General features: G+C 36.8%; 1 long non-coding RNA gene across 1 annotated transcript in view; it reads left to right on the top strand.

The window, feature by feature from the left end:
* LOC107539593 (uncharacterized) overlaps window positions 1-4214 on the top strand; it is a 142083-nt gene extending 137869 nt beyond the window's left edge. Inside the window, exon 3 of the long non-coding RNA XR_001603417.1 lies at window positions 4157-4214. This is a non-coding gene — a long non-coding RNA (uncharacterized LOC107539593). The remainder of the gene's footprint in view (window positions 1-4156) is intronic.
* Window positions 4215-14628: the final 10414 nt, after the last annotated feature.

The raw sequence follows: 14628 nt of genomic DNA, 5'->3' as shown, positions 1-14628 counted from the left end.
GTGAGATCAAATGGTATTTGTCTTTCTCTGGCTGGATTATTTTGCTTAGCATAATAATCTCCAGGTCCTTCTTTTTTACAGCTTTGTAGTATTCCATTGCGTAAATGCATCACAGTTTTTATATCTTCTCATTTACTGATGGGCAGTTGGGCTGTTTCCAGATCTTAGCTATTGTAAATAAAACTGCTATGAACATAGGGGTGCAAAGACTCTTTCTGATTGGTGTTTCGAGATTCTTAGTATACACACCCAGAAGTGGGACTACTGGGTCAAAAGGAAGTTCCATTTTTAATTTTTTGAGAAAACTGCATAGTTTTCCATAGTGGCGCACAGGTCTGCATTCCTACCAACAGTGCACTGAGGTTCCCTTTTCTCCACACCCTTACTAGCATTTGTTGTTTGTTGATTTATTGATGGTAGCCATTCTGACAGGTGTGAGGTGATACTTCATTGTAGTTTTAATTTGCATTAGTGACCTTGAGCAGTTTTTCATATGTCTGTTGGCCCTGTGTATGTCCTCTTTGGAGAATTGTCTATTCAGGTCCTTTGCCTATTTTTTAATTGGATTGTTTGTCTTCCAGGTGTTGAGTTTTATAAGTTCTTTATATATTTTGGAGATTAACTCCTTATCAGATGAGTCATTGACGAATATGTTCTCCCACACAATGGGTTCCCTTTTCATTTTGTTGATGGTTTCTTTTGCTGTGCAGAAGCCTTTTAGTTTGATGTAGTCCCATTTATTTATTTTTTCTTGTGTTTCCCTTGCCCTCAAAGACATACTGGAAAAAATATTGCTCTGAGAGATGTCTGAGATTTTACTGTCTATGTTTTTTACTAGGATTTTTATGGTTTTGCTACTTACATTTAAGTCTTTTATTCATTTTGCGTTTATTCTTGTATATGGTGTAAGTTGGTGGTCTAGTTGCAGTTTTTTACATGTACCTGTCCAGTTTTCCCAACACCATTTATTGAAGAGACTGTTTTTACTCCATTTTTAAATCTTTGCATCTTGTCAGACTCTCTGGTATATAGTTGATGCTCAGTAAATATTTGACTGAATTAAATGTGTGTGGCAATGGTAATGGATGAAGAGGGCAGTGCAGAGGATGAGGGAAAGGAACACACCAAACAGCTTTCCCTCTGAAGACTAATTTGAGGAGACTCAATACACAACTGTGAGAAAGATATTGCACATGAAACTATTGACTGGGATTTATGAACTGTGCCCAGAAAACAGCAGGATTTTTAAGGCTGCATGGACATAAGTGTTCCATAATGTTTAGAAGTAAAAACAAAAGAGTTAGGACTCATTGAGATGTCCACACCTTCTAGTTTGGTCTTAAATTAATTTTCCCGTTATACTTTTAAAAATTTTCTCTTTTAAAATATCTAAGTTTTATTATTTTTTAAAATTGAATTTATTGGGGTGACATTGGTTAGTAACATTATATAAGTTTCAGATGCATCATCTGTATATTATGTTGTGTGTTCACCACCCCAAGTCGTTTCTTTTCATCCCCCCCTTACCCTATTTTACCTCTCCCACCCCCTTTTCCTGATAGTAATCACCATATTGTTGTTTCTATTTTTTTTGCCTAATTCCTTCATGTTTTTCATCCAACCCCCCAAACCCCTGCCCCTCTAACAGCTTTCAGTGCATTCTCTGTATCTATAAGTCTGTTTCTATTTATTTGTTAGTTTATTTTGCTCATTAGATTCCACATATAAGTGAAATCATATGCTACCTGTCTTTCTTTGACTGGCTTATTTCACTTGGCATAATAGTCTCCAGGTCCCACAAAAGACCCTGAATAGCCACAGCAATCTTAAGAAGAACAAAGTTGGAAGAATCAGGGGACCAGATAGCAAACTATACTACAAGGCTATAGTAATCAAAACAATATGGTACTAGCATAAAAACAGACATATAGATCAACGGAATAGAATAGAGAGCTTAGAAAAAAAACCCCACACATTTGTGGTCAGTTAATATTTGACAAAGGAGGAAAGAACATACAACGGGGTAAAGACAACCTATTCAATAAATGTTGCTGGGAAAATTGGACAGATACGTACAAAAAAAATAAAACTAGACCACCATCTTACACCATACACAAGAATAAACTCAAAATGGATTAAAGGCTTAAATGTTAGACTGGAAACCATAAAAGTCCTAGAAGAAAGCATAGGCAGTAAAATCTCAGACATTTCTTTTAGTAATATTTTTTCTGATATATCTCCTGGGCAAGGGAAACAATAAAAAATACAAACAAATGAGACTGAATCAAACTAAAAGTTTTTGCACAGCAAAAGAAACCACCAACAAAATGAAAAGACAACCCACTGAATGGGAGAACATATCGCCAATGATACATCTGATAAGGGGTTAATTTCAAAAATATATAAAGAACTTATAAGACTCGACACCAAGAAAACATCCAATTTAAAAAATGAGCAAAGGACCTGAATAGACACTTCTCCAAAAAGAACATTCATATGGCCGGTAGACATATGAAAAGATGTTCAACATCACTAATCGTCGGAGTAATGCAAATTAAAAGCACAATGAGATATCACCTCTCATACCTGTCAGAATCAATAAACAAGTGTTAGTGAAGATGTGGAGAAAAGGGAACCCTCTTGCACTGTGGTGGGAATGCAGATTGGTGCAGCCACTGTGAAAAGCATTTTACTTTTTTTAAAGCAATTTATGCTGAATGAACTGCTATGAAATTTCTCTGTGACCTTGGAAAAGTCATTTAATGTTGTTAGGCCTCAAAATGCTTATAAAAAATAGAAGGGATTCAGTATTCATACTAAACCAATATTTTTGTTTTTCCCTAACATCAAATAGTTTAAAGAAACCATATTTTACAAGCTTAATATATAGAATCCTACTTTACTCCTTGACTTAATTTATGGGCTGCTCAATAATTTCCCTACTCAACTTATTTTTTCTTATCAGCTTGCTACAGTATTTACAATTCCCACCAGGATATGCCTGGGCTCAGAATTACCTCTATAGGCTCCCTAAAATGCAAACAAATTAGAGAAATTATCTAAACTCATTGAATATGGATTAGTGATCTTTAAAACTTAAATTTGATCAGGTCACTGCCTTACATAATATTTTTTTACTGGCTTCCCACTGGGTTTAGGATAAAGACAAATTGTTTATTGTGATTTTTGAGCCCCAGCACATTTAATCTCCACCTTCTTACCCACCTCTCCAGACACATCCCGTTATATTCCTCCAGCTTTCTGGGCTCCAGCTTCTCCACCTTTTTTTCAGTCTCCTGTAGTCACTGTTCTGCCTGTCACTTGCTGTTCCCCTAAGCACGTCTAGACTGCTGGTTAGTGCCTGTTTATCTTTCACTTAGCATTTAATTGCTGCTTTCTCAGCAGCGTTCCCTGACCTTCATGACTAAGTCAAATGCCCCCTTCCAGACTCCCACAGCACCAGGCCCCTCTGCTTCACTGACTTCACAGCACTTCTGTGACTATCACATTCCTGTGGATCTTCTTCAGTAGATCATAAACTCCCTGAGGCCAGGGATTATGTCTCCTTTTGCTTACTGTTAGGTTCTTCATATCTCGTAAGTTAGGCCTATCCTGCTTCATAGTATTGTGACCTCTATAAATAATATTTGTTAAGTGAATGGATAAAGATTAAATGCATGAATAAAATATATCACCAGTTTCATCAGCTCTAAGCCTTAAAAGATCTTGGAACTTTGTGAAATGAGAGTTAAAACTGATTAAAAACTTAAGCTTCCCGGTGCCTCCCAGGGTCCCCACTCCTCAAGCAGCCTGTTTCCCCCCTACTTCTTCTCCTGTTCCTCCCCTGTTCACTGCACTTTAGTCACAGTGGCTTCTGTGCAGTTCCTCAAACGCACCAGGCATGCCCTGACCCTACACCCTGCAGGCGCTGGCCTTTTCCTTCTTGGAGCTCTCCTCCAAACTTCCCCGAGGCTGACCTCTTTTCCTAGAAGCCAGCTTCTTGGGTGGCGGTCTTGGCCTCTCTTTGAGAATACAGTCCTCTCCCTACACCTCCCACATCCTCGCTCCCTGCTTTGCTTTGCCCAGAGCCATGCTATCTGCTGATGGCCTATGGAATTTACTTTATTACATTATTGCTTTTCTGTTTCCCTTCCAGAATGGAAGCTTCCTGGGGCCAGGAATCTCTGTTTGCTTCACTGATATAACCCAAATACCTACCTGGAGCATTGCCTGACAACACGGGGTAGGTGCTCAATAAATATTTGTTGAATGAATGCAGGGAAGGTCATGGACAGAAACATTGTCTAGGTGAGATGTCAAGTGAAAAACGCCCCGCAATCAAATCACTAGATTCCTGGTGGAGGGAAACAGAAAGGGCAGGGTTTTAAAGACAGTCATCCACGCCTCCATTTTACATTAGGCCTGACCCTGCTTTTAAGTTGATGAACATTTATGGAGAAAGATTCTAATCTACTCCAAATAATTGATATAATAGATATACTTATGGGCATGGCCATGCTTTTGACAGATGAGACATTTCTGCCCATGAGTCCTGCTTTATAAATATGGCAGACTGCTATATAAACATAGTGCTTGAGAACTGTATTTGGGCGGGGACCCCCAGCGCAGCCCCCAGAGCCTAGCCTGCACCTGGGTGGGGAGGATTGGGAGTCAAGTGGGCGGAGGAAGCGGAGGGGTGAGGTGGGGAAGAGGGGAAGGGAAGGGGTGAGGAGGAGAGGGGAGGGGTGGAGTGGAGAGGAGGGGAAGGGGAGGGGTGGAGTGGGGAGGAGGAGAAGGGGAGGGGCTGGGAGGGGTGGAGCAGGGGGGAGGGGAAGGGAAGGGGAGAGATTAACCAAAGAATTTGTATTCATAAATGCATTTCCCATGGACACAGATAGTAGTGTGGTAAAGGCCTGGGGCAGGGAGTGGGTGCAGGGTAGAAGGGGTCAATGGGGAAATAAAGGGGACATCTGTAATTCTTTCAACAATAAAGATAAATTTAAAAAAATGTTCCAATCATCAAAATAAAAAATATTAAGAGGCAATCCCCATCCTGTGATTCTGGTCCCTTTGGTCCACGGGGCTGGTTACCTCTTTTGCTAATAGGAAGATTAAGTTACTGCAAAATGGAGAGAGAACTGTTTGCTTGTTCAGAACTGTTGCAGATGTCTGGTTGCAAGCATGGGACCTAAGACAGTCCCTGCTCCTGTACAGAGAAGTCTCCCATTTGAACTGCGTAGGGAGCGGGAGAGTTGGTTGTGAGTTAAGTAATACCCTCTAATGATGCAAAAAAAGTAAAAAAAGTATTGTTTCACAAGATGTTTGTACTCAAATATTTTTCAGTTCAGATCTTCAGCTATTTTATTGAATGAGAGTCTGGAGCTGAAAGGCACAAGAAGAATAATGTTGCATTTCCTTATGTCTCAGGAAACACTTTTTATGGCAACTTGTCAGATTTTCTATGAATAAACCCACTTTTTTAGACATTGATAAAGTCTTCCTCATGTAGTATTTTATACAAGAACACTTCAGATGTGTTATTAGATGTGACTGATTTTAACAAATCCTATTAGATTTGTATCAATTAGTTACATGTTCTATTCAGTCTTTTGTGAATCATGGCCTTTTTGCTTGAAAGATGGCCTATTTGGAGCCTTTGTATACGTACATTCCTGTTTTTGTGACAAAAACCTTTAAAACTTTTCCAAACAGAAAAATGATGGCTATCAGAAATATTCTGTTTTAGTATGAGTTACCATTACTGTATTTGTTTACCAAATGGATCAAACTTGCTTGCTTTTACTCCAGTTGGACAATTGAAGAATTTATTTATTACCTTTATACTTAGGATAAATGTATTTAAGCTTTATTCTTTAAGATTGACAAGCTATTTGACATTTATTTAGCACTTGGAAAATCTGAATACTCATGACGTATAAAAAAAGAAGAAAAATAATGGAAGTGTTCCGAAAGGATTTTAAATAATACATCACTTTAAAGAGAGAAACTTGCAGAAATTTTATAGTCAGCGGAAAATCATAACTAAGTTGAGTTTAAAAATCAATTGTATCAGACTCACAGGAAGTTAGATAATTTTTAAGGTCAAACTTGAAGTCGTAAGAATGATAATACAAACTTCATTCTCAAGTACAACTGCCAGGAATGTATTTAGTCTCTTAGTAAACACATAAAGAAAGATCGTTTGTTTCTTCTATTGCTACTCTTGCTCTTTGAATCTTTACATGATTTTCTGCCAACATTTCCTGTAAGTTTTCTCCAAAAGGAAGTTTTTTTTTTTAAAAGAAAATATGTTTTTTGTGTTCTTTTAGAGAGAAAGGAAGGGAGAGGGATAGAGAGATCAATGAGAGAGAAACATCATCCATTGGCTGCCTCCTGCACACCGCCTACCGGGGTCGAGCCCGAAGTCTCGGCATGTCCCCGACCGCTGAGTCACACAGGCCGGGCATCTCCCAAGGAAGGTTTCACTGGAAGATTTCCTCTTCTATCCCTCCACCCATTCTTCAACCTTTTTAAAAGAATTGGGAAGAAAGAGAACTAATTGTAAACAGTTAACACTGTGATCTCAATAAAATTATTTAGGCTACTGAAGCTCTCCCTATTCATTGTATAGTTGTAAAAATTAACTGCATTAAAATTTCTTGTGACTTTTGTTATACTGGCATTCATATCTCACATTTTATAGAAAGATTTCTAATTGAAGTCCACCAATGGTCGAGATTTCAAGTATCTAGGCAATGACTCTTGTTACATATTAATGGCTAATTAAAACATTAAATCAGAAAAAGACCAAGCCAAACAAAATAAAATTGCAGGTAGGTGAGGTCATGAGATATGGGACTTGAATTGGGGAGATGCAAAAACCTTGTTTTTAAAAAAACTGGAAAATGGAAAGCTTTATTCTTTCCATGAATTTTAAAGAGTGAACAAGCTTAACCCACTGAACACAACTCTGAAATGTTTCTAATTCCCTTATTATCGATGAAGGTAGACTGGAGAATGCGGAGAGAATTTCACCTTAGGGAAATGTACTGCTGTGCATTTTCAGGGACTGTATAGTCCATTTCTGCCTCTATGCTTGAAAATTAACAGCATGTTAACAGAACTATTGCCTACACTGTGGCACTTTCTGCTTAGGATTAGGCCATTAAATATTGATGGAGATAATTGTTCCTGCACTTGAACATCAGAAGGATGGAACTAAGAGTAGTTTAACTGGCATTTGCCTTTATGCTTGGTAAATAGAGGGCTGGATTTTAAACTATAGAAGGATAAGTATTACCACGTACTCAGTTCCACAGCCAAGGCATCATTGATCAGAAACTGGTTTGTAAAAATGTTATAGTAAAAGTTAAATGAAACAGTTCAGCTGAGCTTTGTTGTAATTTACTGAAATAGAATGTGTTAAAACTGTGCCTTAAGAACATGAAAGCAGGATTTCTTGCCATTTGTCTAGTTATTTTTTTATTTTAAAATGATATTCACATGTGTCATGGTAAGAATTACTGTAGTATTTAGTATATCTTATAATCTAGAAGACTTTATACCTTTAATAAATAATGCCTTAGGCAACATGCTGATTGAATGAAAGACTCTGGACTTACTCTGTTCCATTTCAGTTCATTGTGTAAATGTCTGTCTTCTCACCAGATTGTGAGTTTCTTGAAGGATTAAGTCCTGTTTATTATCCTAACCTCAGTGCCTAGCACAGTACTGAATACATCCTAGGTAATCAATTAATAAAAGTAGGATTTATATTTGCAACATGACTCTTACCCTTGATATTCTTACCCAGTTATAGAAATATCTCATCTGACTGAATTGAGTATTACTAGCTTTGAATGACTATGAGGAGCAAATGATTATTTTGGTTTGATGGAAACATGGGCCTTCATGACAAGCAGATTTGTGTTGGGATCTAGGCTCTATCACTTACTGCCATGTGATTTGAGTCAGAGTATTTAAAATTCTTAACCCTTGGGTTTTTTATTAGCAAGACAGGGATAATAATTTCTACTTCATTGAGCTGTTGTGACAATAAGTGAAGTAATGTTTTTAAAAGATCTATCCACAGTGCCCAGAACGCCATAGATTTTCATTGGCAGCAATTACTTTTTTAAAAATTACATATAGAAAGAATTTGGGCTATTTCAAGAACCTAGCCAATGAGCCTGTCTTTTAATTAAAACATAACAAAGCAATAGTGTCCAGAATGTGGCAACAATATTGGGGGATTATTTATTTAATTAAAATGACTTTCAATATTGTTTCTTTTATGTTTACATTTTTTTACTTATCTTTTTACTTACTTACTTTCAATATGCTAAGCCTGTGTGTCACTAATGACTTGCTGGATACATTGAGCCAACCCAAAAATGAATTAGAACACATTTTATGATTTGGTGAACACTGTTGTTATAGATTGAATTGGGTCCTCTCAGAATACAGATGTTGGAGCCATAACTCTCAGTAGTTCAGAATGTGAATGTAATTAGAGATAAGGCCTTTAAAGAAGTAATTAAGTTAAAATGAGGTTGTTATGGTGGACACTAAGGCAGTCTGACTGGTATCCTTATATGAAGGGAAGCTTAGGCCAAAACAGAAGAGACAGCAGGAAGGCACACTCGCAGAGCAAAGATTATGTGAAGGCACAGCAAGAAGGCTGACTTCCGTAAGCCAAGAAGAAAGGCCTCAGAAGAAATCAACCCTGCTGATACCTTGTCTTCTACTTCCAGCCTCCAGAACTGTGAAAGATATGCTTCTGTTGTTTAAGCCACACAGTTTGTAGTATTTTGTTATGAAAGGTTTAGAAAATTAATATAACTGTGAACACTAAATTCAATTAAGTTTTAACTTTATAGAACTCAAACAAGTAATTTAAAAATTTACCTGGTAAAGTACTTAAACTTAACCTGGTAAAGTGTGAATCCACTCTCATGTAATGATGACTTTTCACCATGAACTTTGAAAGCCATTCCAAAGAAACCTCCAAAAAAGATTTTGAATGTTTAGCATCAATGCTGATTCAGCGGGCACCTTGATGTTTTACCTCCTGCAATCTGAAGCTCCTGTACCCACTGGTAGAACCTTATGCATATGTCTCCTTATGCTATCTTATTTCTTTTGGTAGCGTGTTAGGTACATCTTCTTGATGCTACATTTCCCAGGCTTCATAGATTTTTGGTATCATTTGATTTTTGATTTCCTAATATGTTAAACTGTTTTCTTTGGCTGACCCTGTTTGGATGTGCCTCATTTTAGCTGAGTGTCAGGTAAGCTCCCATGTGTTGCCTATTGCTAAGGCTCCTTTCCCCTATCTTTCACTTTGGTGTGGCACCCACTTACCTATCTCTCCAAATTTTACTTCATTCCAATTGGTTTTGTTGTTTTGAAGAGTTAAAGTTTCTTCCAGTTTTTTATACCATCAGCATAATGAAAGTGAGGCAAAGTAGCACAGTAGTTAGGTGAGGGCCCTGGGGTTGCCCTGCATGTGTTCGGATCTCCGTTTTGCTTGTTTCTACCTGTGATTTGTTGGACTACTTACCTCTCTGAGCCTCAGCTTCCTTCTTCTTAAAATAGAAGTTTCAATGGTTCTTATGTTATGGGTCATTGTGAAATTAAATGAGATGATATGTGTAAAGTTCTTAGCAGAAAGAATGGCACGCAGTAAACCCTTAAATTATGTTAACTGTTGTGTTCATAGAACATCTATTTCCAGAAAGCAGCAATGCTTCAGCAATGGCTGAATTTTGAGTAAAAAACGCATGATAGAAATCTAGTTGCCTCTGAAAAGATGTAAGTTGTTGCTTCTTTTTAGGAGCAACATTAAACTGGATGGGCCAAAGCCAGCAGCAGCTAGTTTTCACCTAAGAAAATAGCCTAAAAAGTTACAATTGTGCATTTCTCTCATGCTTTTTATTTTTAAAATAGAACTCTCTGAAGTCTTTGCATGAGTATAGGACTAGTCAATATTTCACCCTTGATCTCATTTTGATACTAGAAATATGTAGACTTTGGGTGGGAGGGCAGAAAATAACAATGCATTTCAACCACATTAATTTGGTTCAGCTAAAAACAATATGTGTAATCACACTTCCAATCAGCTTCCAACTTCTGGCATTCTCATAGGACAGGACGGTGCAAGCCCAAAGGGAATAAGTTCATGTAGACTGATTACAAATGCATTCTGGCATACAGGTGGATAATTACAAATTCATTTCTTTTAGACCATTTTTTAAGAGTTTTTACCTTCTGGTCTCAGGAAGGAGCCACCGTTGCTTGACCTAAGATAGCATAAATACAGGGTGGGGCAAAAGTAGGTTTACAGTTGTTTGTATGGAAAATAAAACAATAATTAACAAATAATAATACAAGAATAGATTCTGTTTCATGTACTCACAACTGTAAACCTCCTTTTGCCTTACCTGTATTTGTTGATGAAGCAGTAGAAATGTTCAATGTGTCCATCTTAACAGACCTTCATGGTGAAATGAGTCACATTCTCATTCAGATTTGTTACATTTGTTGACTAAGCTGGGAATGTTATGTAAGCTATATTAAAGACAAATGTTAAGGACTATAATCCATTTTCTTTTAAAATTATTTTTTTAGAAATGCTTAATGCATATTCAATTTTATAAAGCCTCTCTTTTCAACTACACCAACTTTCTACTGTCAAAGCTAGAAAACCTCTGTAGAATTAAAAGAGATAAAATTTTACTTTGAACTTTTTTCTAAGTAGATAGTTTCATTCACAACCAGATAAAGATATCTTTGTATCCTACTTATTGCAATAATAGACCGGATGGATTCTTGGTAGAACCTGAATATTTTTAAATGCTGTATATGTTCTAGTTCTAAATTGCATGTTTTAAGCATATTGCTTTGAAATCCCGAAAAAAAAAATGCATACTGAATTTTGATGTGTTCTAAAACAGTCATGAAAATTAACATCTTCCCTCAGCCCAGGGCCAAACAGATTTTTTTGCAGGGCCAAATTAGAATCTGCCTACAGGCTTCAGATAAAAAAGGTAACAAGCAGGCAACTTTATAAAGTCAGAAAAGGCAAAGTAATGTTACATGGCTATCTTTTTTGGTAATCTAAATAGCTAGAGAAGAAAATAATCTTTAACTTCGCCTAAACCATCCAGAATGTGTGGATGCTAATAGATCTTTTCCAGGATGTAAGCATGCATAACAGTACTTTATCTTCTACAGGCAACAAATTGTTTTAATGTGGAAATATAAGTTACAGGGAGTAGAACTACAAGCCATGCTAACTAGGTAGCCTTTTTATATTATTTTTTTAGAGTTCGCATTTGAGCAGGCCTAACTTGTTGTATACAACAACTCAGAGAGTTAGGGACACTTACTACTTCCAGGTTGCATTTAAGAGAACTGAGACCAGAAGAGTGTCAATAACTTACCCAGCATCACAAAACTGGTAAGTGGTGCTTTAGCTAAGAAAAGGGAAATAGAATTGGGACAGAAAGAGAAGGCATGAATGGATAGATGATAGATAGATATAGATGATAGACAGAGAGATAGATAGATGATAGATAGATAGATAGATAGATAGATAGATATAGATATAGATAGATAGATGATAGATATAGATAGATGATAGATAGATAGATAGATAGATAGATAGATAGATAGATAGATAGATAGATAGATAGATGATAGATGATTGATAGATAGGTAGATGATAGATGATGATGATAGATAGATAGATAGATAGATAGATAGATAGATAGATAGATAGATGATAGATAGATGATAGATAGATAGATGATAGATAGATGATGATAGATGATAGATAGATAGATGATAGATAGATAGGTAGATAGATGATTGATAGATAGATGATAGGTGATAGATGATAGGTGATAGATAGATAGATAGATGATAGATAGATGATAGATAGATAGATGATAGATAGATGATAGATAGATGAATCGCAATATATGTGTGTATGTGTATGTCATTATATACATCCCCATCATCCTCACACATACATGTAAATATGCTTTATGTGTTTCTGCTTTTCCAGTTTGCTGTGTGCCATTACCACACCTGGACTATCCGTAATGCATTTCCTCATTCCTTGTATGTGTTCATCTACAAAGACCTGCTCAAATTCTACTTCATTCCTGAGTCCTTCTATGAAGATTCTTGATGTGAATGATCACCTCCCTACTCTAAAATGCCATTAGCTTTATTCTTGTTTATTTACTAATACTATTTTGTAGGGTACACTGTAGCCAGTTGCTTTTCTTGAATGGAGCAATTTGAAAAGTGTTTCCCCTCAGTGCAACACATACAAAGGACACAATAAGTGTTCATTGATGCATCAATGTGTAGGTTGATTGGAACAAGCAAACTCCTGTCATTCATGTACCATTTCTCCCTTGTACCAACATCTGATGTGCTGTTGCTTCTTGTGGTCCCATTACTATTACAGCTCTAATCAGAGGTGTCCAAGTGGAGTCTACTATCTCCTTTCTGGTAGAACTGATTTCTAGCATTCTGTTCCACTGAGTCCTTTGCTGGGTCACTTCTTGGTTCACTCTGACAAGCTTGTTTCACAGTTTTATATCCTGTCTAGTCTGGTGAACAGTGCCTTACAAGGAAAGTCTAGAAAGGAATCAACCAACCAGCCAGGATGTTTTCCTTACAACAATATTTTATGGTCCTTTATAAAGATGCTGAAATAGGTGTCATTCTTTTGCAGTTCTCTCAGCAGATTACAGTTCTAGTGCCAGGGGTGTTGGTCATATCTAAATCCAGACACTTGTAGAGTAGATGAGAACTCTCTCTTCTCCAGAGTTCCCAGTAAGCCTGGGCTGCAGGATGGTCATTTTAATTGCAGAGTAAGGACTGAAACCTCATTGCAGTCTTCTTCTTCCTTTGAATTCCTTCCCAGAGCAGTTAGCCCTAGTAGGCTAAGCTCTAAAGGGTTGGTAAAATACCCCAATTGTTCTTCATTATACTCTTTTCATTTACTGTGCTGACAGAGTCAAATGGCTCTACAAAGATGTTATGTTGGCTGCAATTACTCCCTCCCCCCTCCCTCTCATCCCTGCCTCCAATCTTTGTATTTCCTAAACTGTTTCAAATCTTGGAGAAGTGAGTCCTAAGGGAGACCAGAGTTCAGATTTCTTAATCCAGTGATCTGGGGTTACAAAAAATAAAATATGAAATTGTAATTATGTTATTCTTGGGTTGAAACTGGATAAACATAAAATTCTTTGTCTAGGAGTACCCAGATTATGGATATAAGGGACTGTAATAGAATCTCATCATCTGTTCAGTCAGGGCCAATATTCTAGGTGTGCCAACCGTGGGTGGGTTTTATAATGAGCATGCTCATGATCTACTTTATCAAGAAAGATGTAGCACAAATCTTTTATTATAAATTTCATCTATAAGAAGTTTGAGAAACTGTTTATGAATTTTTTTTCTTAATGTGGCTGATGAACATACTCACTGGGTTAAATGCTGAAGAAGGGGTGGGGGGCTGTGTTGCTGGTTTTACAAAATACAAGAATCTCTCTATGGCCTATCTTAACTCATCCCCCCTCCAGTGAGTAAATGATACCTGATAGTTCTTGAGGGAAAAATAATTCCTTTAAATCTTCCAAATCTCTCTTCAAAAGACTCTGTTTGTCCTAACTGGTAGTTCTATGTGTGGCAGTGCTCAGATTAATTCTAAAAAAACTAGATTAATGCTTAGGGGTGGACAAAATGGAACACGCATTCTCTCTTCCCCCTCCATCACCCTCTGCCTTCTTTGTCAATACCATGTTATACATTGAAAAGTTGCATAGAGAAAACGCACACACATTTAAATGACCGAACATTTAGCAGCAATGTATATTAAGCTTATCTACCGTATATTTTTTAAAGCTTAGGATAATTCATAATGAGGGAAACTATATTTGTTTGCCCTATAAAAAAGGAAGCATGCCATTCTAGTCCACTATAGTAGGACATGTGTTGTTTGTTAGCTTTTGTTTTTGTTTTTATAAGATAATGAATTGTACCCTTCTCCTCTGTGATTTGGAGTTTAAGGTTTCATATATGTGGGATATAACAGAATAGAAATATTAATTGCTAAACAGAGATCATCCTAGTTTTGTTGGTCTTATTAGCTCAAAATAATAAATCCCAACTCTAGAGATAGTTTAAAAAATGAAACAAAGAAATGAAGCTAGGCAAAGTTCCATTAAGCTATTTTTGACCTTTAAGGTTAACTTGGAGACTTACACTCAACAGTATCTTCTTTCCCTTAAATGCCCCATTGTGAGCCCTTGTCCAGGTAAATATCTACAGATAGGCAGTTAGAGGCAGAAATAAGACTAAGTTTTACATTTTCAAAATTTGGAAAAGAAGAACATGGTAAACAAATGTTTTCTAAAGTATTCACAGGTCTTTCAATTACAACTCAGCAGAAGAAGTTTCTAATAAATCCCTTACAAACACATTAGCATATTTACGTTTGGATGGTAAATGTTATTAATTACCTTACTAATCACTACTCAAACTCATTTCTTTGGAATTCACAAGGTTTTCTCAAAACATTTAACAAAACGCACAGATAGATTCTGG

The sequence above is a fragment of the Miniopterus natalensis genome, chromosome 3 (genome assembly GCF_054644295.1).
Source record: "Miniopterus natalensis isolate mMinNat1 chromosome 3, mMinNat1.hap1, whole genome shotgun sequence".
Taxonomy (NCBI): domain Eukaryota; kingdom Metazoa; phylum Chordata; class Mammalia; order Chiroptera; family Miniopteridae; genus Miniopterus; species Miniopterus natalensis.
This window is presented reverse-complemented; position numbering and strand designations above follow the sequence as displayed.